This window comes from Chrysochloris asiatica, unplaced genomic scaffold, assembly GCF_000296735.1.
Source record: "Chrysochloris asiatica unplaced genomic scaffold, ChrAsi1.0 scaffold00293, whole genome shotgun sequence".
Lineage (NCBI taxonomy): Eukaryota > Metazoa > Chordata > Mammalia > Afrosoricida > Chrysochloridae > Chrysochloris > Chrysochloris asiatica.
This window is the reverse complement of record NW_006408811.1, coordinates 312,913-317,763: the sequence shown is the minus strand read 5'-3', so window position 1 is coordinate 317,763 and position 4,851 is coordinate 312,913.

Here is a 4,851-nt window from a genome sequence, read left to right as displayed (position 1 = left end):
GTCCAGCTTTCACATCCATATGAGGCTATTGAAAACACAATGGCCTGGGTCAGGCGCACCCTAGTCCTCAAGCTGACATCTCTACTCTTCAACACTTTAAAAAGTGTTCTTTAGCAGCATTTATATCACCAAGGCCATATTTTCCAATTACTGATCCTTCCTCTTTGCTCCCAGCCTTTGCATTCCAATCACCAGTAATGATCAATACATCTTGGTTGCATATTTGATCAATTTCAGACTGAAAGAAATTGATAGAATTCTTCTATTTCATCCTCACTGGCTTTAGTGGTTGATGCATAAACTTGAATAATAGTGGTATTAACTTGTCTTCCCTGTAGGTGCATGAATATTTTCCTATCACAGACAGCATTGTACCTCATGACTGATCTGGATATGTTCTTTTTAACAATGAATGCAACACCATTTCTCTTCAATTTGTCATATCCAGCATAGTAAACCATGTGGTAATCAGATTCAAAATGGCCAATACCAGTCCATTTCAGCTCACTAATGCATAAGATATTGATGTTTATGTGCTCCATTTCATTTTTGACAACTTCCAATTTTCCGAGATTTATACTTCGTACATTCCATGTTCCAATTTTCAATGGATGTTTTACAGCTGTTTCTCTTCATCTTGAATTGTGCCCCATCAGCAAATGAAGGTCCCACGGGCTTTTCTCCCACAGGCTTTATTTACTCCAATCACATCATCACGGTCAACTCTACTTTGAGGAGGCAGCTCTTCCCCAGTCGCATTTTGAGTGCCTTCCAACCTGAGGGGCTCATCTCTGGGACTATATCTGACAGTGTTTCTCTGCTATTCATAAGGTTTTCAATGACTAAATATTCAGAAGTAGTTCGTCACCCCTAGTTCCTAGTTTGTCTTTGTCTGGAAGCTCATCTAAAACCTGTCCACCATAGGTGACCCTGCTGGTATTTAAAATACCGGTGGCATAGCTTTCAGAATCACAGCAACTCACAAGCCACCACAGTATGACAAACTGACAGACGAGTGGTGGAACAAGCCATTAATGAGCACAAATGGACTGGTATCGGCCTTTTTGAATCTGACAATCATATAGGTAACTATGATGGGAATGACAAATTAAGAAGGAATGGAAATACATTCATAATCAAAAAGAAGATGTCAAGGTCTGTCTGAGAGTATAGTGCTGTCTGTGATAGGACAATACCCATACACCTACAAGGATGACCATTAATATCCCTACACTTCAAATTACATACAAACAACTACAGCCAGTGAGGATGACATTGAAGGAGTCAGTACCAATTCAATTGCACCTAACAACAACAACAACCAAAGCCATCAGTATGAAATTGATCAAAAATGTAATCAAGATATTTTGATAATTACTGGTGGTTAGAAAGCAAAGGTTGGAAACAAAGAAGATGGTTCAGCAGTTCAAAAATATGGCCATGGTGATAGAAATGATGCTGGAAATTGCATGATAGAATTCTGAAGGATCAACTCTTCTTCATTGCAAATACCTTTTTTATACAACATAAAAGATGATTATACACATGGACTTCCCCATATGGAATACACAGAAATCAATCTGACTACATCTATGGAAAAAGCAGTAGAAAAGCTCCTTATCACCAACCAAAGCAAGGCCAGGGACAGACTGGAGAACAGACCATCGATTGATCATATGTAAGTTCAGACTGAAGCTGAAGAAAATTAAAACAAGTCAATGAAAGTGAAAATATGATTTTGAACATGGTTGTTGTTAGGTGCCATCGAGTCAGTAGCAATTAATAGCGACCCTATGCACAGCAGAATGAAACACTACCCAATCCTGGGCCAATCTATTGCCACGCTTAAGCCCATTGATTGTGCCATATTGCCAATTCATCTCACTGGGGGTCTTCCTCTTTTTCTCTGACCCTCCACCTTACCAAATTTGATATGCTTCTCCAGTGACTGCTCCCTCCTGACAATATGTTCAAAGTATGAGAGACGAAGTTTGGTCATCCTGGCCTCCAAGGAGCACTCTGGCTGCACTTCTTCCAAAACAGATCTGTTGGTTCTTTTGGCAGCCCATGGCACTTTCAATATTCTTCTCCAACACCATAACTCAAAAGCATCAATTCTTCTATGGTTTGTCTTATTCACTGGCCAGCTTTCACATCCATATGAGGTTATTGAAAATATGATTTTGAACATATCCCACCTAAATTTAGAAACAATCTCAAGAACAGATTTGATGCATTAAACACTAATTAACAAAAATCAGAAGAGTTGTGGGATGATATCAAGAACATCATACAGGAAGAAAACAAAAGGTCATTAAAAAGAGAAGGAAGAAAGAAAAGACTGAAATGTATGTCAGAAGAGCCTCTGAAACTTATTTCCATCATATAGATGTTAAAGCAAATGGGAGAAATGAGGAGATAAAAATGATGAACAGAAAATTTCAAAGGGCAGCTTGAGAAGACAAAAAATTATTATAATGAAACATGCAAATATCTAAAGTTAGTAAACCAAAAGGAAGTACTTGCTCAGCATTTCTCAAGCTGAAAGCACTGGAGAAAAAATTTAACTCTCAACCTGCAATATTGAAGGGTTCTTTGGACAAAATATTGAATGATGCCAAAAGCATCAAAAGACTATGAAAGGAATACAGCATCACTGTACCAAAAAGAAATGGTCAATGTTCAACCATTTCAAGGTGTAGCATATGATTAATAGTCAATGGTACTAAAGGAAGAAGTCCAATGAGAAATGAAGGCATTGGCAAAGTACAAGGCTCCAGGCATTGATGGAATACAAATTGAAATCTTTCAACAAACTGATGCAGCACTGGAGGCTCTCATTTGTCTATGCCAATAAATTTGTAAGACATGGCCAACTGATTGGAAGCAATACATATTTGTGCCCATTGCAAAGAGAGGTAACCCAAAATAATACAGAAATCATAGGACAATATCATTAATACCACATGCAAGTAAAATATTTTCCAGATAATTCAAAAACAGCTGCAACAGTACATTGAAAGGGAACTACCAGAGGTTCAAGCCAGAGTCAGATGAGGATGTGGAACAAGGGATATTATTGCTGACGTCAGGTGGATCTTGACTGAAAGCAGAGAATACCAGGAAGATGTTTTACCTGTGCTTCATTGACTATGCAAATGCTTTCGACTGTGTAGATCATGACAAGTGATGAACAAAATTGCAGAGAATGAGTATTCTGAAACACTTCATTGTGTCATGAGAAACCTGAACATAGACCAAGAAGCAACTGTTAGAACAGAATAAGGAGACACTGAATGGTTTAAAATTAGGAAAGGTGTATGCCAGGGTTGTATTCTTCCACCATACTTATTCAATCTGTCTGCTGAGCAAATAATTCAAGAAGCTATATTATATGTAGAAGAACGTAGCATTAGGATTGGAGGAAGATTCATTAACAACCTGTGATAAGCAGATGATACGACCTTGTTAGCTAAAAGTGAAGATGACTTAAAATACTTACTGATGAAGATCAAAGACCACAACCTTCAGTATGGATTATACCTCAATGTAAAGAAAACAAAACTCCTCACAATGAGACTAATAAATGGAGAAAAGATTGAAGTTGCTTTTGACAACTTCATTTAGCTTGGATCCACCATCAACACTCATGGAAGCAGCAGTCAAGAAATCAAGATAGAGAAGCAGGCCTTGATGGTGGCTTGGGTAGAGGTGTAGTGAGGTTCATTGTCAACAATACCACAGAATACCAGGCAAGGCAGATTCAGGGCAGAGCTCCAAAACTTGGAACCACCTGGGTAGGAATATATAAAAAGTTTGAAGGCTTAAAGCTAGTGGAACTTGTAGTGAAAGTAAGAAATAGCATCCTTTGGAATCTTCTGGGCTCAGAGGCCCAGACCCAACAACTTGGGAGAGACCAAACAACAGGACCAAGCGGGGGAGTAAACAAACCGTTGGAAAAATGCCACAGGAACCTCATAACAAAGGTGGACAATACACTTTGTCGGTTTTGCTTTGTTCTGATTTTCTTTGTTTGTATCTGTTCATTGGCCACCTACTGTTTGCACACTTCCATTCTGGTGCCTAGAGGGAAAACCTGAGCGAGTGGACACCCCCCCACCCACACCACTGGTGAGTTCTTCTGCCACGCATGGGCACAGATACTTTCAGCCCAAGAGCTGGACCTGAACTATCTTTTTTTAATACGGAAAAGCCAGAACAAAAGATGTGGAGAGGGAAAAAGAGTTTAAAAACAAAACAGGCCAAAATTTAAATTAAATCCTGAGGTACAGCATAACAGCCAACAGTGACATCTTGAAATCTCTCTGGTAGCTTTGAAGGCAAGAAACTGAAAGAGGGCATTAAAGTCATATTCATATTAGGCTACAGATTCTTTTTTTTCTTCTCTCCATCCTATCCCTTTTCTGTGATTATAGACTACAGTATCCAGTCTAGTTTTTTTTGTTGTTATTGCTGTTGTTTATTTGGTGTGTGGGTTTTTTGTGGGGTTTTTTTTGCTGTTGCTCTTTTGCTGTTTTATGCTCCCTGCTTTACCTTTTAGGAACTCTTTCTCTCCCTATATTACCCAAGAAGAGACAGCAACTGTTGCCATAGAGTCAAGCTACAACCACACTCCATAAAACTCCAAAATCCAGGCAAGAACCAGTACCAATGGCCATATACCAGGGAGGAAGACAACACCTGTGAAAGTTACTCTGAGTTAAGCAATAAGAAGAGTGAAAAGGGAAGCCCACATCCTGATCACATCTACCTAGAAACAATCAAAAAGCATAAAAAATACCAAAACACATACTAATTAAGTATTAAGGCCACAGATAAACACTAAACATG